This window comes from Phyllostomus discolor, chromosome 6, assembly GCF_004126475.2.
Source record: "Phyllostomus discolor isolate MPI-MPIP mPhyDis1 chromosome 6, mPhyDis1.pri.v3, whole genome shotgun sequence".
Lineage (NCBI taxonomy): Eukaryota > Metazoa > Chordata > Mammalia > Chiroptera > Phyllostomidae > Phyllostomus > Phyllostomus discolor.
The window spans coordinates 112,557,730-112,585,337 of NC_040908.2; the positions used below are offsets into that span (position 1 = coordinate 112,557,730).

General features: G+C 37.8%; 1 long non-coding RNA gene across 1 annotated transcript; it reads right to left on the reverse strand.

The window, feature by feature from the left end:
* Nucleotides 1-23,796: 23,796 nt before the first annotated feature.
* Nucleotides 23,797-27,302, reverse strand: LOC118501245. Its single transcript, XR_004903868.1, has 2 exons — nucleotides 25,854-27,302; nucleotides 23,797-25,628 (listed from the first exon to the last, which is right to left on the reverse strand). It is a non-coding gene; the product is annotated as an uncharacterized LOC118501245 (long non-coding RNA).
* Between the last annotated feature and the right edge of the window lie 306 nt (nucleotides 27,303-27,608).

Consider the following 27,608-nt stretch of genomic DNA (forward strand, 5'->3'; position numbering starts at 1 on the left):
CGGTTTGAAAAACGCTGTTCAGAGTACTTGTGAAAGACTGTTCCATAAGACAAGGAGTGTAATAAGAAGGAGAAAAGGGATGGATAGGACAGATGTAGAACAGGCAGAAGAAAGAGAAAAGGGGAAAGACGGAATGGGGTCAATAGAGAAGAATATTAAAGGTACAGATTTTTAAAAATCACACCACCAGTCAGACATTTTAATTTAGTACCTATTATATGCAGAACACTGAAACTATATGCTGAGGATACAACAGAGTAATGATAGATACCACCAGTTTTTGAATGTTTACAAAATGCCAGGGACTATGGAAACAGTTACATATTTTTTTCTGTTTTATTCTCAACAACAGTTCTCTGAGGTGAGGATTCTAGGCTTGAAAGTTTAATCAAATCTAGTCAGTGGCAATCAGGAATTCCTAAACTGGGTCAATTAGATTTAAGATAATGTACTTTCTTTCTCCTCCCTTCTCATCTTCCCTTTAATTTTTATAGGATTTTAAGAATGCATTTATGTATATTGTTAATTGTAAAAAGAATACATACTTATTGTAGAAAAATTGGAAAATACTGCTGGTAGGGTAAAAATAATCAGATTTTTTAAATCTATGCTATTTTAAAGTAATGGAAAGAACACCCTATAATTGATTGCTAAAGAATATATGAAAGATCCTGTTCCTACACTCAACTCAACATTGAGCATTGTCATTTCTAAAAATGCCCATTTGATAAAAACAAAGGGAAGCGCATTGTTGTTTCAATTTGCATTTCTCTAATACTACTGAAGTTTTATGGGTTTTCATGTTTTGGCCTCTTCTACACTGTATGTCTGTGTCACACACTAATATCTATTTTTCTTTATGATTTGTAAAATTATATTAACAATATTAACTTTGTCTATTAAATGTAGCTAACATTTTTCCTAGTTTCTCTTATTTTGTTTATAGTACATTTTGACATAAAGAAGCTTGTCATTCTTGTGTTAGCAAATCCATTGAACAATTTATGTTTTCCTTTTTCAGTTTCTCCCCTTTGGAAAGGCCTTCTCCACCTCAAGATAGACTTTGTTATTCTAATTAGCTTGGTTTTGAAGGAGGCAAGGTACAAGGATTGACTCAGAGGAGAAGGAAGGGACTTAGGGACTCAAGGCAAATAGAACGATAAGGCTGATGTAGCCAGAAGCATGGATGAGGCCCAGGGATTGGCAAGTATAACAGAAACTCGATTGCATCAGTGTACAGAAGGCAAGTGTGGAGAGAACACTATAAGCTTGGGGCAGTAAAAGCTGGGCTGTAGGGCCAGGTATTGATTTGTTAAACAGGAAATAGAGACTCATGTCAGCTTTTCCCAGAGGAGAATCCCAGGTGGGAAAAGGACACTATATAAGGATAAATTTGCTAGAAGTTGCACAGATACAGGGAGCCAGAGGGCTGGAACACTGTTGCTGCAATCCAGGCCTTGGGTGATGACATACAAAATTTGCAGGTCCAAGAAATATTTCTGTAGGAAAAACAATGAGAAATAAATAACAGCAACAAGAACAAAAGCGGAATTTTGTGATTTGGTACACTAGGAAACTTATGAAAGATAGGTTAAAATGTCTTCAGGGTTTGAAGAAGGAGGTGAGGTTTCTGTTCCAAAGACAGCAGCAGAGAGATTTGTAAGGATGAACTGGTTTCAGGTACAGTGCAGGCAAAACCTAATTATAGTGTTGGGATGTTCTCATTTCTTGGCACTGGTGGAATACTTACCATCACTTACCCTATGACTAAGACTAGAGAGAGAAGCTCACTGGTGGAATGAAGGAAGTTTGAGATCAAGCAGGAAAGTGGGGGGCTTGAGTCTCTCTTCCCAAACACAGGACTCTGGAGAGGCCTGTGCTTAAAGGAAGATAAAGCAACTGACTGTCTCCTTAGGGGTGTTTGGAAACTGACTAGTTAATGAGCCAGAGCTTAAAGGGAGTAATTTTGAGAAATGACAACTTGCATTTTGGTGTTAGTGTTTGGGATGTCCTCTCTAAGGAGGTCTGCCAGATAAAATACAGATCTCAGTTACATTTGAATTTCAGTTAAACAGTGAAAAAAATTAGTATAGTGTAACCCCAATTTTTTTAACTTTTTAAAAATTATTGTTCAAGTACAGTTGTCTCCATTTTCCCCCCACCCCAAATGTTTTACGGGAGATATTTTTACTAAAAATGTATTTGTTGTATATCTGAAATTCAAATTTAAATTGATGTCTTGTATTTTTATTTGCTAAATTTGGAAACCCTACCTATAAGGGAGATTCCAAAAGTCTCCAAGAATATGACAGTTTGTACTAGCAGGTGGTGACTGCTGGTGGTAAATGGCAAACATGCCAGGAAATTTCAGCTTCCCAAGGAAGAGAAGCTGCACACAAAGCAGGAGGAAGACAAATGCGGAATCGATGAATTAATCAATATCTACTTCTTGAACACTTGTTTTGCACTGTGCTAAGTACTTTGGGGACTTCATCAGGAGCTTACGATGAGTTTTAAATTAATTCCTATAGTCAGTCATTTAATAAGCATGTATTGAGAACCTACTGTGTGCTGGGTTCAGGCTTTGACACTAAATTATTGAATGAAGAACACAGTGTTGGAGCTCACAACGATAGGGGAGACTAGTGCAACTCAGGGGAAAAAATTGATGACCAATTTAAGATGGAACCTAATTGGGAACTAAAACTGGTTTCTAAGAGCAAAAGGGCGAGCTGAGGAATAATTGATGTCTCCTCTCTCTTCATGGCTTGGCTTAGGCAGACATAATTCAAAGGAAGCAGCTTTGAGAAGCAGACATAGCCCAAAGGAAGTAGCAGTCAGCTGAAGGTCACACATTAATTAAAGGACAGGTGCTTTGAATCAAGCCTTGAGTCGCTCTACAGCTCTTTCCATGACACCACGTTGCTGCTGTAAAGGAAGAGGTCGTGAAACATGCCAACTGTTTGCATTGACATGAAGATGAAAAAGTCTGTTCTCATCTCAGGAATATTTTCTGAAAAGAAAGTGCTGAACAAGAGCCTTCCTCCTGAAGCCTTCCTTTTTCCTCCAAGTTCCTGGATCCTTTGTAAGGACACTGAGAGTGCAGATGACTTTTCCTGATCAGGGTGAAGGATGGCGAAGGGATCTCCTGTGTGTCTCCTACCCTGCAATGTTAGTGGCTCAGTATCTGATACAAGATTGGCTGTGAGGTCGTGAGACCTCTGCAACCTAGCTGATGGGGAACTTGGCACCTCACTTACAGCATTCTTAGGCATGGTTAGTACAGGGCCAGGACAAAGGGACTCATTAGTAATTTTAAGAGTATTTCATGATTTATAAAAGGTGATGATCTGCATATTTCTCTTGTTACTCAGAAAAATCCTGGGAATTATTTTCAGGTGGGGGACCCAAATCTCAGAGATGAAATGTTAGGGTCAGAGCTTGGGGCCTATGCTCTTCTTATCCAGTATTTCACACTTGACTCAAGTCACAGTGGCCTATCTTCTAGGCAATTCCTTATAAACATAGCAATAAAATCTTGTTTCTGGGGATCATTTTCTGAGGACTTGAGCCCTTAAATAAGAGAACTTATTACAAAGGGATTAGGCCTCTAACTCTAACACTTCTTGCTCTGATAATAAAAACTACTGTTTACTCAATACATCCTGTATACCACGCCTCATCATGCTAAGAAGTTTACAGTCCCTACCTATTGCATCTTCACTACAACCAAAAGTATGTGTGTTTGTATATGTGGTTGTGCGTGTGAGTGTGCGTTACTTGCTCAACCTCAGGTGCTAGTAATTGATGGGGAACTCTAGCATTCTAGCTGAGAAGTGCCTGATTCTAAAGCAGCTAACATCTACTTTAAAATTTATCTTTCTACGCTTTCACTCCTGTCTCTGAAATGCACAAAGTGACAACCAAACATGCTTTCATTTAAAAAATTCCAAAGTTCTTTCCTACATGTTTGTTTTGTTACAGACATAAAAAGAAGAACAAAAACCATGATCCCCACAGGGACTCTCAATTTTGGAATTAATTTTACTAGTTGACTAAGAACAATCATTTGTGAATAAATTTTTAAAATCATGTTTATATTCCTGCTATAAGTCAGAAATATCTGTTTGTTACAATTAAGGTCTCCAAAGCTTTAATTAATGATTTATAGAAGTTTAAAGATGTTTGTTTTTTTTTAAAAAAAACACACACAAAAACGTGAATATTGCTCATCCCCAACAATGTTACAGTTGTTCCAGGACCTGCTGACCTTTCATGAAGACTCTATTAGATGTTTCTCAATTACATGTGAATAGCCTAGTTTTTTTTAATCCTTGCCAGAGGACATGCTCATTGATTTTAGAGAGAGGGGAAGGGAGGGAGAGAGAGAGGGAGAGAAACATTGATGTGAAAGTCACGGTCGGTTGCCTTGAGCACGTGTGCCCCAACTGGGGACTGAACTTGCAACCTAAGTATGTGCCCTGACTGGGAATCAAACCCAAGACCTTTGGTCTATGGGACAATGGTTCAACCAACTAAGCCACACTGGCCAGGGCTGAATAGCCCAGTTTTTTATCTTTGGATGAAATCTGCAGGTTTGACATCTCAAGGAAAGCTTAATCATTTTTGCTTAAGGCATATATCTTCTTACCTTTCAGTGAGGAAGTCCCTGTGTTGATTTTCCGGAAGCTCTGAGGTGATGAGAAGTGGCTGGGGCAGGAATTGCAACTGGCACAGCTCTTGGCCGGGAAGATCCAGAACAGAGCTTATGTGTGCTCACTTGCTCCACGTAGCTGATTAGCAAATATTTACTGAGTACCTACAATGCCTATGTGCTAGCTGTACAGGGACTCTGGCACATGGGAGTAGCAGACAAGTGAATAGGTCATTTCTGTTTCCTGTTCCAACACAAAATGCCTGCAGAGCATAAAGGATCAGTGCCCAGCTTGAAATTTTAATCACAGATCCTGACCTGCAGGTTGAGTGCTATAGGGAACTGCTTCGTGTGGCATGGAAATGTAGTTCAACAGTCATGTGGAAAACCAGTGGGGAGTGAGTGGCAGGCAGGACCACGCCCACAGAGAGGTTTTCCCATAGGGAATCGGGCCTGCATTGTACCTAGGCCTCTATGAGACTTACTTTTGCTAAAACTCCTTCACCCTGAATTGAGGCAGCAAGTGCTTACTGTAACTTCCTAAAGTCTATGCTAAACCTCCCAAGTATAGAGTGTGACCAGTTCAACCACTTTTCCCCCTGTTTTGCAACATCCTTTTCTTTGAACTAATTAGCAACATTCTTTTCTTTGTTATCTGTAAAAGGTAATCCCCTGAAGCAAGCTGTGCATAGTAAATGAGGACTACCTTCCTCATAATGTACCCAGAAAGGCAATAAAAGCCTGTCCAGGCAGAGACTGGGCTCTCTGGCCTTCTTGCCCTCTCTCTCTTAGAGAATGGCCATGCCATCCCTTTTTCTCCATAGGACTTCTCTTGTCCATGTGTATTTGTTCACTAGCAGCCACAACATACACAGATCCTGCCGGCCAAGATCTCCAGCAGGGGGCCATTGACTTTTTTCCTTTTTAAAGCTCACATATTTTGAGCTTTTACCAGTTACCTGGTGGTATGCTAAATATGTTTATATTCATCATCTAAGACTCTGATTCCTTGTCTGTGAAATAGAGGCAATAATATTAGCTACCTGGTAGGGTTATATTAAATGAGATGATGATAATAATGGTCACAATTTGTTGAAAGTGAACTGTGCCAGGCACCATGGAGAGCACAGTAATTATTTCATTCAACCCTTATAAAAGGCATGAGGTGAACCCTGACTGGAGTGTCTCAGTGGCTTGGGCATTGTCCTGCAAACTGAAAGGTCATCGGTTTGACTCTCAGTCAAAGCACATGCCTGGGTTGCAGGCCAGATCCCCAGTTGTGGGTGTGCAAGAGGAAACCAATCACCCTCTCTTTCTCCTTCCTGCCCCCTCTCTCTGAAAATAAATAATTAAAATCTTAAAAAGAAGAAAAACAATGAGGTGGGTATTCTTATTAGCCACATTTCACAGATAAGCATATTGAGCATCAGATTGGCTGAGTAAATTGCCAAGCTGACAAGGAAAATAAGTGACAGACTTTAGACTCTAATCTAGGTTGGTCAAAGGTTAAAGCTATGTGCTCAACTACTGATCCATGGTGTCTTCATAGTAAAAGTGGGAGAAGATTTTAATGCTCTGTTTGATAATGGTTGTCCTATGTTTGTTGTTTCTAATCCATTTTGCAACACTATAAATACACAGTTTTAAAAGTTAAAATTTTATCTGCTAAACCAAATTGGACAGATCTATTCTTGACTAAATAGAAACACAAGGTTATCCTCCGAGGGCTTAGAAGCTGAAGTGACTACATTTCCATTGCATGCTCCCTTTTCCCTCAATTTTTTTTCTGGTTAAAAATAGGCTTTGGTGACTTTTAGTAGCAAACTTGAAGGGGAAAACATTCACCAAAGGCATGTAGCCTGAACTCAAAGTGAAAAAGGTGGAGAGTTGGAAGAGAATTAATATTTATTAAACTCCTCCATATGTCAGTCATCTTATGTTATTCACTTATTTTACTCAACAAAAATTTTTGAGCACCTACTGTGTGCCTGGAATTGCACTGATGATGAACTATCAAAATTTTACCAAAAATTTTTACCAAATTTTAACATAGTAAAATGAGGACACAGAGCCTTAAAGAAGTTAAGTAATTTGCTCAAGGTCACATGACTAGTAGTTGACAAAACCTGGTTTCAAATTGTAGTCAGCCTGCTTTCAGTCTGTGCTTCTTTTTTCTTTCTTTCTTTCTTTCTTTCTTTCTTTCTTTCTTTCTTTCTTTCTTTCTTTCTTTCTTTCCTTTCTTCCTTCCTTCCTTCCTTCCTTTCTCTCTCTCTTTCTTTCTTTCTTTCTTTCTTCCTCCCTTCCTTCTTTCCCTTCTTCCTTCCTTCCTTTTTTTATTTTGAGAGTATGTTTATTAAAGCTGGGGATAGTGAAACAAAGGAAGGGCTCAGAATAGAAGCAATAGGAGAGCCCAGGCAGTGCTCTACTTTGGTGCTCTAAATATATTAGAAGAAAGAAGTGAGGCACACAGGGCAGTGTGGACTCACTGACACGTTAAAGTCACAGTGACAGAAACATGTCAAAGCAGAGCAACTGTTGGCTCACTGGAAAGTCAGAGAAAAGGGGGCCTTGAAGACAGGTTTAGGGGGTTAGCCTGGGATGAGCTGATGTTTCCTGATGGTTGCAAGTCTCGCTGGGACACTTAGAGCTTTAGTAGAAAGAGAGCAGGGACACACCTCTGAGAAAGGGAAAGGACAGGCATAAGTGTACTCCAGGTTAGTTTCATTGCACCTTTTCATATTGCTTAGGTGAGGCTGAGAAAGGAATTCTCTGAGATTCTAAGGTGATAAGCCCAAGGTTTCAGTCCCAGTTGATAGATTCAAATTTCACCCCCTTGATCTCCATTGGTTAATTAATACTCCCAGAGAAGCTGGGAAATTAGGGGAGACCCATACAAGATTTCCACAAGAAATCTTTCTTATAGATCCAGGAAACTAAGCATGGCTTTCAGTACTATTTTGGAAAATCACCAGGAACTTTGAATTTGGCTTTGAAGAAACGCCTTTTAGGGCTTGCTGACTGCTCTAGACAGTCTCTAAATACCACAGTGTTTAAACATCTCAGAGGCAAGTCTCTAGAGCCGGTGGGGACACATGCCTCTTCATTGACGCATGGTAAAAGTTCAAAGGGAGCCAGAAGCTGAGGCATCTAGTAAAATGTTTCACAGAATAAACCACAGGGTCAGTCTCACAAGCTCCCATCAACTATGTGAAGACAAATGTGTTTTTAGAAAGTTTTGAACTATTCTCCCAGCCCTGGTCAAGTACTCAGTTGGTTAGAGTGTCATTCGGATATGCAAAGGTTATGAGTTTGATGTCCAGTCAGGGTACAGACTAGAATTAATGAGTACATAATAAGTGGAAAAACAAATCAATGTTTCTCTTTCTCTTTCTTACTTCCTCTCTCTCTCTGAAATTCAATTAAAAGTGATTATCAAGAACTATTCTCTTTATGTACCAGAAAACCAAACATTAGAGAAAATATCTTGAATTCTGTGGCTGCAGTGTTTGACATCACTATCCCATTTTTCCTTCTTAACTTGTTTGATATGATGACACAAATCAAAATAGCCTACTTTTTAGAAAAAAGTGGCAGGTTCTAATATTTACATTTCATGACTATCTGGTTGCTTAAAGAAAATCATCCAACTTTTCATGCCAATAAACATTTACTGATGACTTAACATGTGGCAGTCTTTGTGAAGCCTTAGTTGCTGAAGATAAAGTGATGAATGGATCCTGTTTTCAAGAAGCTTCCAGCCTAGCGGGGAAATAGCACAGACATGCGGAGTCATACTCAGGTTACAACAGGGTATTTTTCACAACTGAGGTTCTCTCTAGGCAGGCTTTGGTAGGTGTACCAGGGAGGCCTGGTTCACATCTCTTCTGCTTCTTCCTTTTGGAAAATTTTTATGAGTTTATTAGAGTCAGACAGAGGATACTCCTGGAAACAACATCTCAACAAACTGAGAAAATGCTCCTCCTTCTGCTCTCTTTTTTTAAAAAAAATATTTTATTCATTTATTTTTAGAGAGAGGGAAAGGGAGGGAGAAAGAGAGGGAAAGAGAGATTGATGTGTGGCAGAAATATCCCCTACCCACAAACCAGGCATGCATCCCAACTGGGAAGCGATGCGTTGACTTTTTGCTTTGCAAGATGATGTCCAACAACTGAGCCACATTTGTCAGGGCTCCCTTCTGGTTCTTAAGGACACAAGGACCTTCACCAGATGCTCAGTCTCATCAGTAATCAGTTTAGCTCTCTGTTAGAGATAAATAATGCAATTCATAGGACTGTTTTGAGATGCAGCATAGTACCAAACTGGTATCATTATTCTATTATTTTTGAAAAATAATACATGTGCCTGGTGAAAAAAAGCAAAGAGTACTAAAAAGTACAAAGCGTCTCTCTATTACCCCTTGTCCTTAGTTAGTTGCCTCACATACAACAACTTCCCTTCAATACTGTATATATATCACCTTAGAAATGTTTTAATACTTTATATATATATATACACATACACATACATATACATAGTATTTATGTATGTAAATACATATTTAAAGTATAGACATAAATATCTTCTTAAAGTGTGTACAGATAATAGCATCCTACAAGTACTTCTCTGCACTTTGTTTTTATTTTGAAAAATTTTCTATATCAGTGCTCATAGATTGCATCATTCTTTTTATTGGTTCTGTAGAATTACATTTTATGTATATATAACAATTTATATAACCATCATCCTATTGATAGATATTTTGGTTATTCTTCATCTTTGCTCTTACAATGCTGCAGTGAATAGTCTCACTTGCATCTGTGTGTGTATATTTCTGTAGCATAAATGAAATGCTAGATCAAAGTTATGGTCATTTTTTATAGATATTGTCAAAAAGATAGTACCAATTTACACGTCCGTGAATAATGTGTGAGAATGTTTTCCCACACCCTAGCCAAAATAATGTAATGTCAACCTTTTTGATCTTTATCAAACTGATAAAAATATCTTCGTTTTATTTGTCAGATCTGTTATTTCAGTCAAGTTGAACATCTTTATCACATGTTTAAAAGTCACTTTTAGATCTTTTTGTTCAGAAAGTTTGCCATAACCTAATTGAATCATAGAAAATTAAAGAAGCTAATAGAAGGGTGGTTAACATAGAATACTCTGTTAGACATTAGAGATGAACAATGAATGAGACATATCTGTGCAATAATAATAGCCATTAAAAGGATTTAGGCAAGAGAAGTTGACTCCATAATCAGAACTGTGTTTTGAGAAACACTGGACAGGGTGGAGAATGGCTTGGAAGTGGCACAACTGGAGGGAGGGAAATAAATTAATTAAGTTATTACAATAATCTGGGAAAGAGACAATTGTATTCTGAACTAAGACATTGACAGAAAAAATGGAGATGATGACACCAATTTAGAAAGCATTTCAGAAGCAGAATCAAAAGAACTTGATGACCCAAATAAATTTCAGATATGAAAGAAAGAAAGAAGTAGTTTAGGCAAGTTAATAGATTAAAAAGAAAGGGAACACATGGTAGATAATTTGGCCTCTAACATTACTAAACATGTGCTAAGAAAAAGTTTTTGTTAGTTATATATACATTTACATATATATGAAAATTGAGCAAAAGAAAACAATACATGCACATTGCATTTATTCAATTTCACAGTAATCTTATTAGGAAAATATTATAATCCACTTAAATATTTTAAAAACAAATTAGAAAAGTAACATATGCAAAATAAAGAACCATTAGGTTGTCCCAATTTATATCAGAATTCAAAGTCAGATGTATCTGTCTGCAAACTAATGTTCTTTGCACTGTTCCAAGTTATCTAGGGTTAAAGAAATGACTTAGGGAAAAAATATTATCTTACATCATGCAAGGAAGCAAACTGCCCACAACATTTGCAAAGTACCAGGAATTATTTCCTGAGCTACTATATTATCAGTTTAGTTAAAATATGACAATTCTCAGAGGAACCCATTATAATTCACGGCTGTCTCCATTCTGAATTGACCAGGGTCACCCTAAAAAAAGCCTCTTCCCTTCCCCCTCTGTCATTTCTCTGCAATGCATTTGGGGGAACATGTCAAATTGTATTAAGATTTGTGACACTGTAAATATAGTCATATTCAAATGTTACACAAAAGGGCCTCCTCCAAATGATACCATCTTCATTAAATATATGGACTGTTAAATTGGATTGGGATTGTGAACACATAATTAACATAACTACTTTGGAAGAGTAATGGGCTGTTGGGAAAAAAACAACCCTTGATTATTTAGAACTGGATCTTATAGAGTATCTGCCAAAACAGACTCTATATCATTGCCTATCTTGGAGAAATCATGTATTTACATTTTACTCAACTCTAATCAACTTGCTAGCTCCCTTCCATATAAGTCATTATTTTATTCTAGTCTTTTCATTGGATAAATGCTTTAACCATTGTAACCAGATAGTGTTTGCTGAGCCTCGCAAGATAACTGATTGCATGGCTGTTTAGACTTTTGTTTCCAAAGCTAATTATGTACTTCATTATACTAAGTCTTTAATGAAGGCAGTTAAAATAAAACACTAAGCCAAACCAAAAATATGAACAGTAATATTTAACAATAAATAAATGAACATTAACCCCCAAGGTATTGAATTATGAAGTAAAGGTAGAGAAATAACATAACTCTTCAGAAAAATAACAACCTAAGTTTCAAGTTTCTCAAATTTGGATAAGGATCAAGAGGGAACTTGGTCTCAGATCAGGTAAAAAAAAAAAGAGAGGGGGGATTATAAACCCCCAAAGGCTATGATCAGCTTTGCAAACATCTAGTAATGTACAAGGAGAGGAAACAGACCAATGGAACAGAAAAGACAAACCCCAGAAACGGTACCACATGAACACCTGATTTATAACAAAGGTGGCACTTCAAAACAGTGGGGAAAAGATAGTGGTGCTGGGTCATTAGATGTTCATATGCTTATAAAAGGAAAGATAATATACAAAACTCAACCTCAGGTAGATTATAGCCCTAAATATGAAAATCAGAACAATGCAACTTCTACAAGATTACATAGGAGAGTAGCTACCAAGAAGTAGATGAAAAGTTCCTAAACAGAGCCCCAAAAAGCACAATACAGGAAAAGACTGAATGGTTGACTACCTTAAAATTAAGAACTTCTATTTATCCAGAGATAGCATTAAGAAAATGAAAACACAAAGCACAAATTGAGAGAAGACATGTTCAATATATGAAGTACTATAATTTATGTCTAGTACACAAGAAAAACACCTACAACTCAATAACAGAAAGATAAACAAGCCAATTTTATAAATGGGCAAAAACTTTCCACAGGCTTCTTCACAAAAGGAGATATTTAATTGGCCAATAAACATTAATATTCAGGAAAATGCTAATTAAAACCACAATGATACACTACAACAGACGCACTGAAATGGTAAATATTAAGAAAGAAAAGGAAGGAAAAGGATGTGGAGCAACAGTACTCATTCGTTGGTTATGAGAATATAAATTGGTTCAACCAAAGAGGAAAACTTTTGTAATAGCTGCGGAAGTAAATTGCATACACAAATGAACTCTGCTCCTAGGAATATGCCTAATGGAATGCATGCACAGGTGCATCAAGAGACATACACAAGCACGTTCCTGTGTATGTCTTCTGTATAAAAAAGTCAGGTTGGTGGTTACTGTTTGATAGGAGGAAGGGGGTGCCAGCAGTGTTCTATTTGTTTTTATTTATTTATTATTTATTTTTACTTTTAAAGTATTTGTTGATATTAGAGAAAGAGGAAGGGAGAGAGAGAGAGAGAAACATTGTTGTGAGAGAGAAACATCGATTGGTTGCCTCCCATAAGTGCCCTGCTCAGGGATTCAACCCACAACCCAGCAGTGTGCCTGACAGGGAATCAGACCACCAGCTTTCGTTGTACAGGGTGATGCGCCAACAAACTGAGCCAGACCGACAAGCGCAGAGTCCTGTTTCTTGATGGTGGTTGTTATATGGGTGTTTGCTTTGTAATAATTTCATTGAGTTAACATTTTGTTTTATGAACTTTCCTGTATATGCATTATATTTCATAGTTTGAAAAATATTTTTTAAAAAACCCTCTCTATAGAGAGAAAGCAAATGTGGCAAAATGTCAACAATTGCTGCAACTAGATGAAGGATATATGGCTAATGTACTGTTATTTCTACTTTTCTGTAAGTTTGAACATTTTTAAAAATTTGGAGGAAAAACCCCCTTTTGATCATTCCCTTACTTTATGACAAAACTTCTTGAAAGTGTCTATGTTTGGAGTCTCCAGCTCCCTTCCTCCAACAATCTCTTGAACATATTCCTACCAGGGTTTTGCTGCCACTACAGCAGGGAAACGGTTCTTCTCAAGGTTACCAATGATCTCCACATTGCAAAATCCTATGATTGTGTCTCAGTTCTCATCTTTATTTAATTTCTGTAGCACTTTATACTGTTGAGATCTCTCCACCTTAAAATATTTTCCAGCTTCCAGGACACTAGTCTGATTTTTCTCTTACTATTTCAGATGTTTCTTGCTATTCTCCTCTCCTGGTGCTCTTAACTTCTCTGACCTCTAAATATCGGAGTGAGTGGTTTAGGAATCTGCCCCTGGAAAGCACAGGGACACTTCAAATCTTTACTTAAATGTAGCTTTTTCAATGAGGCCTTATCTGGCCACTCTTATCTAAAATTGTAACCCGATACTTCTTAGCTCCTTTTAGTTTGTTAAAATAGTCTCCTTAGCACTATCTAAAAATGTTGTTTTAGTTATTTTGATTATTGCCTGTCTTCCCTGATAGAACATAACTTTTAATACCCAGAACCTAGAACAGTGCCTGGCATTCACTAGGCACTCACTCAGTGCTTGTTGAATACTTAATGAATTGCACTTAAAGTAAATTCCATAGTCCAAGCTTACAAAACCCTGCTTAATTTGTCTTCTGCCAGCCTTTCCACTCAGCTACCTGAGCTGAGGTTCCACTAAACCTACCAAGCCCTTCCCCCACTCAGAGGCCTTAGCACTTACTTTTCCCTCTGCTGAGATTTTTCCTGGCTCTTCACATAATTGGCACCTCAGAGCTCAATTTAAATATTTTCTCCTCAGAAGGCTCACTCTGTTTGCCTCCCATCCTACCCAATTACTATTTCATGTATTTCCTTGGTGTTCTCTCTCTCTCTCCCTCCCTCTCTCGCCTTTTATCTATCTACCCTGGTAGGATGTAAATTCCATGAGGCTAGGGGTCTAGTCTGTCTGTGTTTCTCATTGCTATTTCCTCAAGATCCGGCACATAGCTAGTGGTGAAAGTGTCTACTGAGTGAAGAAATGAATAATTAAATAAATTAAAAACAAAACAAAACAAAACAACTTTCCCAGTGTTTAGAGCAGGATTCAAATAGACACAAAGAAGCACTACCATCACTCTCCAGATGAGGACAAAGGACATTTGTCTTTATGTATCAAGAGCCCAAAGTGACATACTCAGCATTCCTTTGGAGTCGACTTTTTTACAAGATCTTCCCTCTGCATAGTCTGACCAGCGCAGAGGGATAAAGAGCCAGTGTGGAAATAGCCCACCTGCACCAAATGGACTGCTTTTGATGTACTAAGCAGAGATGGCCTGAAGTACCTGGTCACGGACAATTAAGGACGACTGACCTTTGCAGTCTGTGCTGGAAACAATGATGGCTGTGTGGGAAGAGGAATTGGGAGAGTGGCTTCCTGGTTGGGGGCAAAGTACACTGTGTGTCCCACCCACTTCTCCATTTTATCGTTATATGTTTGAGAACAGGTTTTACAGCAAAGTAAGCTCGGGTTTAAAGGGAAAATGACTAAAAAGACAAAAAAATGTAACTTGGTATGAAGAAGTTGGAGGGGCAGAGGGCCAAATCATTTTCATGAGAAGGGTCAAGAATGTTCTATAAACAATACCATTGAATCTTCATAATTATTCTTCATGGTAAATATATCATTCCCATTTAAAAGATAAAGAAAAGGTTTTGATATATGAAAGATTTGTTCAAGTGTACACAGATTAAAACTTCAATCCCTCTGATGCCAAAGTTCATACTTTTCCTATCATACTTGGTAGCCTGCCCCACCTTCCTCCAAATGAACAGTCTTGGACCCTCTCAAACTGTGATGCCTGGAATGATCACCAGAGAGCTCCCTGTGCAATGCTACCTTATGATGTATTTCTCTATGTTCTCAGTGACCACCATAGTGCTCTTCAGTAAATGTCTATTGAATAAAAAATAAAAGAATTAACAAAGGAAATACCTTAGACAATATAGCTTCCCTTATGAATTACATGATGAGAATCAAAAACACTTAGACAGCTTCCAAGGATCTTCCTCCCCACTGTAGTTCTCCAGGGAAAGAGAGGCTGCAGTCAGCCTGGTGTTGTGTCCTCTGCCCTGACCTTGGTGATACCCTGGTTGTAAAGCCTGCAGGGTTATCTTCTTGTGGTGTGCAGTAGTTGTTGCCAATAACAATAGTTAGCATATTCATACTCTGTGCTAGGCACTGTGCTGAGCCCTTTTCATGTTTTATTTTATTTAATACTTAAAAGCCTGAGAGATAAATCACAGGTGAGGGAAAGGAGATTTTGGCTTGTCTACAAAAATCAGCTGCCAATTTGTGAGGCAAATACTGTAAGGGCCCTTCTTTTCTCTCTCCTTTCCTCTTTCCAACTCTTCTCTTCTTAAGATGTGAAAATATGCCTATAGAAACTCAGTTGTTTGAGAATAGAAGCATCAGGAAAAGATTTACCTAGTCAAAAGACTCAAGAATACATAAGACATTGCATTTGTCCTGATAAATGTGGTAGGACAGGGCTGCTCTCAAAAATCTATTGTTTTTAGCCCTGGCCAGTGTGGCATAGTTGGTTGGGCATCATCCCACAAACAAAAAGGTCACAGGTTCAATTCAGTCAGAGCACATGCCTGAGTTGTGGATTCAGTCCCCAGTCAGGGTGCTGCAAGAGGCAACTGATTGATATTTCTTTCCCCCTCTTTCTCACTCTCTTTCCTTCTCTCTAGAGGCAATAAAAGAAAAAAAAATATTATCCTCTATAAGAGAATACGTTACATTTAATGTCAAAAGCGCTGGGTTTGAGTCCTCATCCATGACTGACTGGATCTTTGAGAAGCTTCAATTTTCTCACATATGAAGTAGGAATAATACAAATCCTTTCCTGATAGGCTTGTCCTAATGGTCAAATAAGGAATGCTATTTGAATGGAGTGAGTCTGTCTATAAAGGTTGACTATTCTCCTTCTGTTTGTTGAAGAGCTGTGCTCCCCCAGAACTCTCAAAGATCCGGGTCTACCATGCAGTCCCAGCAGAGTGTTCCTTGCCATTAGGGCAGGCAACAGTGAGCTTGTGTCCAGGGTTTCATACAACAGTGCAAGGAAGGTTTCTGAGGCACAGGGTTTGGGGTACAGCTGGAATACTTTACCCAGAAGTAAGAAGCAGGGTGAAGAAGACAGTCTGAACATGATGTATATTTCTCCATTGATTTGTCTTCTTTGATGTGTCTGAACAAAGTTTTAATCTTGTCCCTAGAAATAGCATCATCTTTTGTTACATTAGTCCTAAGTCTCGGTATTTTTAATGCTGTTGTAAGTTGTCTATTTCAGATACTTATAAAAACAATTTGTGGCTGGTGTATAAAAATGCAACTAATTTTTTATATATTAGTCTTATATTTGGTAACTTTCTAAGCCCTTATTAAGTCTAATAATTTATATGTAGTTATTTTTAGATTTTCTTTCTTTTTTCCAATCCTTAATACCTTTTATTTATATATATATTTTTGCTTTCCTGAGCTGGCTATGACCTCCAGGACAATGGTGAATAAAAGAAGTCTCATTCTTGATTTCAAAGAGAAACTTTTCATCATTTAACCATTTAGTATGATATACTTTCAAAAGTTATCATTTATCAACTTAAAAAAGCTTTTGCTTCCTTAAGTATAAGGCTTTTAAATAGATATCATATATCAGTTTACAAAGGTCTGTTCACAATTTGCCAAGAGTTTTGTTTTCATGGGTGCATGCTAAATTTTATAAAAATGTTTTCTGCACCTTTGAAATGACTATGTTTATCCCATCAATCAGTTAAGATACAAATCACATCTTTAATTTTTAAAAACACTAAACCAAACTTACATTCCTGATATGGATACATAGTTATGATAGCTGTTTTAGATTTGTTCACTAGTATTTTATTAAGGTTTTTGTATCCATATTCAGGAGTAAAATCAGCCTAAACATCCCATTTAACTTTGCAAGGTGGGTTCTCTCATCACTCATCAAGGTGGGTTCTCTCCCACAAAGTAGGTTTACCATCTGCATCTTACTCATCACTCCTAAGAAGTTGACTAACTGACCAAGGTCACACAGAGCTAGGTGGTGGCAGTTCCAGGACTGGAAATCAGGTCTGTCTGAACACAAAGCCTGTTTGTCTCCTCTAAGCAACATAGCGTCTGTGAACATTCACCAAGGCTTCAAAACCTACTACTTAGCTCCTGAATGTTTTGGAACCATAAGGTTGAGGGAACATGCATGATAAGGATAATGGCTGCAAGTAGTCTTTGAGGGGCTGTGCTAATGTTCTGATTCACCAAAGTCAAGAAGAAATAATTCACCTTTATCTCATATTTGAGGAGAAAATGTGAAGTCAAGAGCCTAAGTAGCTATTCATGCAATTCTATAAGAATCAGTTTTACCAACAAGCATGAAAGTGAAAGTGAGGAAAACATAGCAATAGTTGCTAGACCAAAAATATGGCGTGAGATCATTCAGAGACCAAGGGTAATCCAAATTATACGAATTTAAAACCTCAAGGTAGAAATACAGCTCCAGCTAAGTACTGTAATGTCCAGAAAATGTGTTAGAATGAAGGAAAACTACTTATTATATACAAGCTAACTTGAGAGATCAAGATGGAAGAAACATTTATTACCAATACAGATAAAAAATATACTCATACTTGTGAATTTTTATAAAACCTAGAGAAATGTGTTGAACTGAGGTATTCCCAATAGTGTCTATGAAAAGTTTGGAAACCAGAGTGTTAATCGAGGATTCCTGACATTTTTTCACACTTTACCCAAAGGACTTTTACAGATAGACGCACATAAACTATCTTATAAAAGTAATCTTTATCTTTCCTAAGTCAATGAAGTTAATTACCCTTTTTATTATACATTATGTGCTAGACACTGTAAATACTCTTATCTTTCTCTTCTCTGGGTTCTTGTCAAACTTTGTTGTATTAGGGTACACTAAGTTCTGTAACAACCCCATGTCTCAATAACTTAATAAGAGTTTAATTCTGCCTCACATCACAATCCAATGCAGGTTGGAGCTGGGGGAGGAAGAGAGAGGCCCTTGCACCCACTAATTCTGCTGGTCCCTCTGAAAGATGACAGATGAGAACAGAGAGAATTTCAAAGGAAAGGTTCATGGGTCAGGCCTGGATGTGGTGTTCAACACTTCTGTCCATATCTCATTGGCCAGACCCCAATTATGTGGCTGCAAGGGAGGTCAGGAAATGTAGTCTTTTTTTGTGCCCAGAAGGAAATGAAAATGTTTTGGTGAACAACTAGTTACCCTCTACCACACTAGTATATTGTGAGGATTAAGTGAATTCCTCGTAAAGAGTTTAGTTCAGCATCTCTGTACACGTTGTGAAGGTTTAATAGTACCACATTAAACTCTTCTTCTCAGTGAGATAGATGCTGGTATTGATCATCCTCATGTCAGAGACGAGAAAGATCCCAGGAGGTTGTTGCCTTCCCAAAACTGAATGGCTAGTAAATTGCAGAGCTGGGATTAAATCTAAGTAGGTCTGACAAGGTCCATTTTCTTAAAAACTAGAATGTCTTTGTTTGAAGCACTCGCCAAATTAGGTTATACCTTTTTAGGGACAGGCCACACTCTCAAAAGTTCAGCTATGCTCAGCTCATCTGATTTCCTGGGATATCATGTTGTACCCTTCTCATTTGCCATTCATAAATGAATTTTGACCAATCATTGCTAAAGATGATTGGTTAAAGAGGAGTGGTTATTCTCACCTTATTGCTGCAGGTTTTGTTCCTCAGACCACTGATCTCCAAAGTGGAGTGTGCTCACTCGAGAGCAGTGATTTTCCATAGGTATGCCACAAGAATTTCTTAAACATGCAATACCTGACTATTTAATCAAGGGCACTGATCTCTTTCCCCTTAGATTGTCAAATAAAAAAATTACAACAGCCAATACAACAATAGCTGTCTAGTGTGAATGAATCAAAATTATACCTATTTTTTGTCAGATCAGCAAAAAAATATATTTTTTGATGTGCTGCAGAATTTTAGTAATTAGCTTATGTGTGCCATGAAATGAAAAACATTGAAAATTGCTGCTCTGGAGGTACTTAAGACAATCCACTAAAGTGTGATAAAAATTCTGTAACTTTAATGTATGTTTGTAATTCATTAAAAAAAATTAACCTCTATTAATATGGATTGAATTTGGCTGCCCACACCGTCCCTATATTTGACGCTCACATGTCACATGATGTATGAATGGAGGCTATTTCACTTTCAGCATTCAGTGATGTGGCAGTTCAAAAAAAGATTTATAAATTTTTTTTAATCTACTTTTCACTAAACTAAATCTCACAAAATGAACAACTGGTTTAAAAAGATTGCTAGAAAAAAACTGTTAATTGAAGGATTAAAAAAAGGCAGAATCTACTATCAGTCACATTATGAGATTAAATACAATGATAATCTAATCCAGGGGTGTCAAACTCATTTTCACCAGGGGCCACATCAGCCTCCAGGTTGCCTTCAAAGGGCCAAATATAATTTTAGGACTGTATAAATGTAACTACTCCATAACTAGGGGCAAGGAACTCAATGCTGCCACTGGGTAGAAACAAGGTTCCAGGCCTGACAAAAGAAGGTGGAGGGCTGGATTTGGCCCATGGGACTTGTGTTTGCCACCTGTGATGTAATCAAATCTGATAAATTGACAAAAAAATCCTAAACAATTGTGTAGCCTATTTGAAACATTAATTTATGTTCACTATTAAAAACAAGTACAGAATCCTAAGTTTATCTTTTGATCTGAGATGAATTAGTTTATTTCAACTTCATTTCCTTTCTTAAAATTCTTGATTTTATCTACATCTCATAATAGGCATCATACACCTGTAATCTATATATATTGAGGATATGTGCCCAAATTAAGTGCACTTAACTTGAGACATAGTAGTTCCCCCTTATGTGCACAGAATATATTCTGAGACTCCCAGTACATGACAGAAACTGAAGATAGTACTGAACCTTACATATACTATGTTGTTTCCCATGCATACATAGTTTAATTTATAAATTAGGCACAGTAAGAGATTAACAACAATAACCAATAATAAAATAGAACAATTATAACAATATACTGTAATAGTTATGTGAATGTGGTCTCTCTCAAAATATCTTATTGTATTGTACTCAACCTTCTTCTTGTGACAATATGTGATGATACAGTGCCTCTGTGATGACTGGAAGTGAGGTGAATGGTGTAGGCATCATGGTCACCTAGAGTTAGGTTATTACAAGGGTTATTTGAACACAAACACTTCGATACTGTGCCAGTAGATCTGTTAACCAAACCTGCTATTAACCTACTAATGGGATGGGTATTATGCAGGCATATCCATACTTTTGGCTTCTCTGGGCCACACTGGAAGAAGAGTTGTCTTGGGCCACACATTAAATACACCAACACTAATGAAAACTGATGAACAAAAAAATGGTTTAGTAAATTTTGATTTCATTTTGGGCCCATTCATAGCCATGCTGGGCCACATGAGGGTCGTGGGCCATGGTTTGGACACCCCTGGATGCAGTATGGACATGCTGGACAAAGGAATGATTCACATTCAGAAGGAATGGAGTGGGAAGGAACAAGATATCATCATAGTACTCAGAATAATGTGCAATGTAAAACTTATGAATTGTTTTTATCTGGAATTTTCCATTTAATATTTTTAGACTATGGTTGACAGCAGGTAGCTGAAGCCTTAGAACATGAAACCACAAATAAGGGAGGGACCACTGTATGGACTCAGACAAAAACCTTTCCACCTCTCTCCAGTCAAGGGTTCTGGCCTATGAACACAGTAGTGACTAGTACCTGATGATCATGCAACGAGAGTTTGTTTCAGGAGAGGGTTGTATGGAGGTGGAAGAAGGTATAGGGGGATAAATGGTAATGCAAAAAAATACAATACAAAATCAGTAAGAAAAAAAGTTAGTTGCCATTATTCACATTAGATTCAGTCCAAAAGCCCAAGGAGGTACAGATAATTCTGAGGTAGAGAGATATTGTTTATATAGTAACCCCCACCATTTTACCTCAGGTAAACAACATAAACTGGTGTCTCTGGAGACAAGTGTTTTGCAACCATAACATTTGCTACAACTACAATACTGGATCTAAAAGGCAGTCATATTCAGAATTCTTCTAACCCCTCTTTCATTGTGACTTGAGGAAACTGAGAAAGATCTCTTTTATCTCTTCTATCAGCAAAAGCTCCTGTCTCATTCCCACATGAAGTCTTACTATCAGCATTTATTCCTGTGAAGGGGACCATCTTGACTACCCACCTCCTGCCTCGAGTTTGCCTTCCCCCCTCTTTGCTCCCAAGCACCTACTACAAACATCAATAACAGCACTTTGAATGTACATAGTTGTTTCTGTGTCTGGCTGCTTGCTGAATAACATGTTCCGGGATGGATAAAGGCTATCTTATTCACAGGCTTTGGAGTTAGTGTTGATTATATGATCTTAGACATGTAACTATGCCTATCTCAATCTAGGGTCTCATCTATAAAGTGGGAATATACTTCATAGGATTTCTGTGAGCCTTAAAAATATTTGGTTCACTGCTCTGGTGCTCCAATGCCAAACCTGCACTCCTTAGCTTGAGCCAATTCTCTGCTAGTGCTTAGGAATGACATTGCAAAATGCTATTCACAGAGATGTCTTCCTCTGAGTCCTTGGATTTAAGTTTGGAGTCTGAAGAATAAAAGTCAATTTCCTGAAAGAACTTAGTGAAAACAAAGAGGATATTATATTTATATATATATATATATATATTTATATACATATGGCTCATTTTAAGTGTTAAACAAAGCAACTGTTTTCTCTACCCCTCCCACCCAACAAAATTATAAATACCTTGAGTGTATATTAAGTGAAAGAATGATGAAGGGTTAATTTATTTTAAGTTCTTATAAAATATGAGTTTTCTTTAAATAATAATGAATAATATTTCAAGAGTGTTTGTTTAATTTTCACAACAACCACATGAAGTAGCTATTACCTTAATCCTTACTTCACACATGAAAAATCTGAGGCCTAAATATTCATCCACAGTTGAATGGGAGCCAAGATTAGAATCTGACTCTCAGGCCCATATTCTTAACCACTATATTTACTGTAGAGAAATACTTATGGTTTAAATACCCAATTTTCAGCCATGCTCAGGGCTAGAACAAAGTTGTGTATAGTTGAATTTAGAGCAAACACTGCCTTGGCCTTCAGCAAACACTTCATGGAACCCATCCTGTTCCCTCACCCGTAAGACTGTCCCCTCTGAAAAACAGTGTGCATAGCAGTGCCAGGAATCAGGTCCTTTGAAGTACACAGCCCATGAAATCAACCTGTCTGGGCTTTGGCCAATCAGCCAGCTCTGAGTCAGCTGGCAGGCAAAAGGGACAGCGGCTCAGATGTAATCAGTTCCTGAACGGGCTCAACCACACCACCTCCACCTTCCTCAGCCTTAATTTTATTCTTTCAACCTAATTTCACAAGAAACTTATTTGCAGGGGAAGGCACCACATCTCAGACATGGCCCAGTAACTTCCCCTTAATCCCTCCCTTACTAACTGCCCCCACCTCAGGGACAAAAACGATTAACAGTAATGCTTGGAAGCCTATTGGAATGGAGTCAAGACTTTGCAGCCAAATCAGCCAGAGCTCAACATCTCCGCTTTTTAATATTGTTAGAAAAAAATTGTCTTAATTCCTTAAATTTCTACTTTCTTCCTTTTTATAAAAATCCTCACCCGAGGATTTGTTCATTGATTTTAGAGAGAGAGAGAAATATTGATTGTTTGCCTCCCACATGGGCCCAGACTGGGGATCAAACCCATAACCTAGGTATTGTGCCCTGACAAGGGATCAAACCCACAAACTTTTGATGTATGGGATGGCACTCCAACTGAGCCACATGGCCAGAGCAAATTTCAATTTTCTCATTGATAAATTAGAGATGGAAATATTGACAGTATTTTACAGGGTTTTTCTAAATATTGAGAAACTTCTGAATAAAACTTTGCTTACAGGAAGAAATCAAATGTTAGCTATAACTATGTAGCCTTGGGTAAGTGTACAATGGAGACACTCTCATTCTCACCCAGAAAGCTTTTGTGTAACTTAAAAAGCCCCTGGCACAGAGTAAATGCTCAAAACATTAATTTGTTTGATCAAAAACTCCCTGGTTTCCAGTTTAATAATAATAATAAACAACTCTAGTTTTTTCCATTACAAGCCTGGTGCATGCAGTCTTGCTGTCATATGTACAAAAGACAACACTTTTAAAAATATATATTTTATTTATTTATTTTTAAAGAGGGGAAGGGAGGGAGAAAGAGAGGGAGAGAAACAGCAATGTGTGGTTGCCTCTCACACACCCTGTACTGGGGACCTGGCCTGCAATGCAGGCATGTCCACTGACTGGGAATCAAACCGGCAACACTTTGGTTCGTAGGCCAGCACTCAATCCACTGAGCCACACCAGCCAGGGCAAAGGAACTACACTCTTGGAGTCTAGTTAAGCATCTTGTTGGACTGTATTAGTTTCTGAGGATTTTGTGTCAAGGTAAAAGTCATTACTTTAACTAGTCTGATCCTCACAACTAACTGTATGGGGTAGTGCTCATATCATAATTGGAATTATTTAGAATACAATTGACCCTTGAACATGGGTCCACTTTATATGTAATTTTTTTAATAAAAAATTTCTTTTACATCCATACAGAGAATCACTGTGTGTGAATGGCTATCTGTGGATATACCTGAATTTTCCACTGCACAGGAGGTTGTTGGCCCTAATCCTGGTATTTCTTTTACATGTCATTCTCCTCTGCTATGAGACAAGGCAGATTTTTTCATCACCCTTCTCTATCCAGATAAAATTTTACTGATAAGGGCACTACCCTAACCGTGTTTTAAGTGGGTATTTATTTCAATGGGGAGGGGTAAAAATAGAAAGCCAGAGACATGTTACTCACATAAGGTAATGCTGGTCCTTTGGCTGTAGCACATATTAATCAACCTAAGAGCAAGTTGAATACAATCTTTGCTCATAAAAAGAAAAATTAACATGACCATTAGTTAATGCTCAGGAGGTATGGTGTAATTTTCCCTCATCTATAAGGACCAAGAAAGGATGGTAGCATGGTAAGTTAATGAAGCTATGCTTCTAGGCTGCCTGGATACCCAGAAATATTTCCTACACAGAGTTCTTAACCTGGGGCTCAAGAAGGGAGTGTAAAAGAGACTAAAAACATTCCAAATGCAGATGTGAAGGTGGTTAGGATGAGACAGAGTTGTTTCTTTTTGTGTGTATGGAGGAGGTGACATCCAAGAAGGGTCCATAGTTTTTCTAAAATTCTTAAGAGGTTCATGGACCCTAAAAACTACTACTCTAAAGTATGAGAAAAATCCCAATCTATTCAACAAACATCCACCAAACTCTGCACACAGGCACTATGCTGTCTGTGCCCTCATAGTGGAGAATAACATGAAAAACAACTATTCTGAATAATTCCAATGATTTATGGTATGAAATAGTTTTTCTCATTTTTGTCATCAAAACAAGCAGGCTCACTCTGGCTGGTGTGTCTCGGTTGGAGCATTGTCCTGTAACCAAAAGGTTGCAGGTTTGAATCCTGGTCAGGGCACATACTTAGGTTTGGGTTCCATCCTCAGTCCAGGCATGTACAGGAGGCAACCAATCAATGTTTCTCTCTCTCCCTTCCTGTCTCTCTAAAGCAATGAAAAAAAAAAATGTCCTTGGGTGAGGGGAAAAAGCAGGCTCTTTTGTGATGCCTCCACCTGTTTACCTCAACCACCTGAAAAAGATAGACACATATAAAGTGCCTAGCACATAGTTAGCCCTCAACCATTAGTTCATTTCTCTTCACTTTATCAATTTAAAGCCATATACATCTTTCCCCTTCTTCCCTTCTTTAGTGCTAGTTTTAATATTCATTGAAAGGAGATCTTGCTGTAGGAATATGTTATCTAGGATGGGAGTAGGAAGCCGTGATGTGATTTCCCCATATCTGTATGTCTATTAAGGATGGCAGCAGTATAAACGTCCTTAAATAATGTAGGTCAAATGCCTTAGAGTAAAAGTTCTGGCACATAGATGGTACTAAATGAATAGTGGCTAATACAAATAAACCAAAAAATTCAAAATTAGAACAACAGGTGCAAACCTGGGGGAAGTGAGAAGTAATACTGGTAAGATTTAACAGGTTTCATAGTCATAACCTGCGAGAACTACAAGGAACAGTGGAGTATATTCAGTCATTCTGTACATGAGAAGGCTCAGTATTACAGAGCTATTCCACTGGAGCCCAGTTCAGATCAGCCTTAACTTTGCCACTTCTGACATCAACTTACATGAAATTTTGAGATCATAATGCTTGCTGAGTTTGGTTATTGTTATACACATATGTGTCTCTCCAGTTAAAATTGGAGAACAGAAACCGAGGACACAGTCATGCATACACACAAAGGGTGTTAGTTGTAGCTAGAGAACACTGAACTGGACTTCGGAATATACTTAATCCAACCTTAGTTTTTTTTTTTAAACATTGTTCTTTTTTTTTAAAGATTGTATTTATTTATTTTTGGAGAGGGAAGGGAGGGAGATAGAGAGAGAGAGAAACATCAATGTGTGGTTGCTGGGGGTTATGGCCTGCAACCCAGGCATGTACCCTGGCTGGGAATCGAACCTGCGACACTTTGGTTCACAGCCTGCACTCAATCCACTGAGCTACGCCAGCTAGGGCTCCAACCTTAGTTTTTATACATGATGAAATTGAGGCCCAGAAAGGGGAAGTGACTTTTCAAGACAAGTTATTGGAAGAGTCAGTATTGGAATCCCAGCTCTGCAGCTTCAAATACAGACAGATCAAATGTTACATGAAGGCCACACCTCTTCAGGGCTCATCTCCTCTTTCTTTGGTGCCCCCTATCTTTAAGAACACAGGGCCCTTAATGCTACTCAAAACACAAAACACACTACTCATATCTATCATTGCATGCACATTGTTCAGAACACATTGTCAGGCCCTAATCTCCAACTCTAGCCACTGACCCCATACTCTTTCTAGTCTAACACACACACTACATACACCACATGCACCCTTTACCTTTTCTGAGTCTTATTTTCAACAGCTTGATCTACAAACTAAGGTGTAGATGACTATCAATGGTGTAATAATTTAGCACCTCCTTGGATATCTATATTTCTAAAGAGGCTTATCAGAAAAGGTACTGTCCCAAGTACTTTTTTGAACAAGTTGTACATGTAACATTCAAACATTACTTTTTGAAAAATATTTTTTACCACAAAAAATTATAAAAGTGACAGCACAAGAAAAATTTTTTGGGGGGTGGGAGGGTATAATGGAACTGTTCTCTATCTTTGTTGTGGTGGTGATTATATAACTGTGCATTTGTTAAAACTCATAGAATCATACATCAAAAGAGTCTTAGTGTATTAAACATTTTAAACAAAAAAAATTTAAAAAGGGGGGAATAAAGCAACTTCAAAGCCCATTAATGCCCCTTAGTTTTCCTACCCAGAGGCAATAGTGGTCCTATAAAAAATTACATTATATTCATGAAAACTTAGTCATGGAGACAGACTTATTGGGGAGATATTTTTGGAAATGATGGTTGTTCATGACCTTAAACTCTCCTACTCTATTAGAATATACGAGACTGTAACTTTTTGGCTTTTCTCACCTTCCCCCCACAAGGCTGTTAGCCTAAAGGCGTGTCTGTAGTTATCTTGGTGTCTCAGAATCTACCTAGTATATCTGACACCTAGTGGATACTCAATGAATATCTGCTGAAGAAACAAAAGTCCTGTTTTAAGCACAGGAAATGTGAACTTAGTGGCCATTTTGCAATGTAGTTAATAGTATACAAACTTAAGTGGGAAATAAAAAGGCAGAAAATAGGGAGAGATTGAGTGTAGACTGATCATGGAAACCTTCAACCTATCCTAATGTTCTATTATAGTCTGCAACAGGAGACCTTTTAATGTCGTCCCTTCACAGAACTATGGCTGCTGATGAAAAACATTACTGGGTGAAAGAAAAATAGACCAGGTGGAGGTAATCTAATAATGCTTTACCTAGTTAGAGAACAACAACAAAAAATATATGTGTGGCCAAAAAGTTCATTTGGTTTCTTCTGTAAGATTTCTAGTAGTGCTTAGTTGTTCTTAACTTCATTTGAAACAATTTTGTTAGACTGTGACAGCTGTCATACCAGCGTGCATTTTTAAAAAATCTTGTCAAAATTGGAGTATTTTTGTGTAGTCATTTAAATATTAAAGATGGAAGAAAATAAGCAAGATTTTTGGCATATTACACTTTATTTCAGGAAAGGTAAAAACACAATGGAAACACAAAGATTTGTGCAGTGTACAAAGGTGCTGTGACTGATGTAATGTCACAGTGGTTTGTGAAGTTTTGTGTTGGAAATTTCTCACTGGATGATACTCCACAGTCACATAGACCAGCTGAAGTTGAGACACA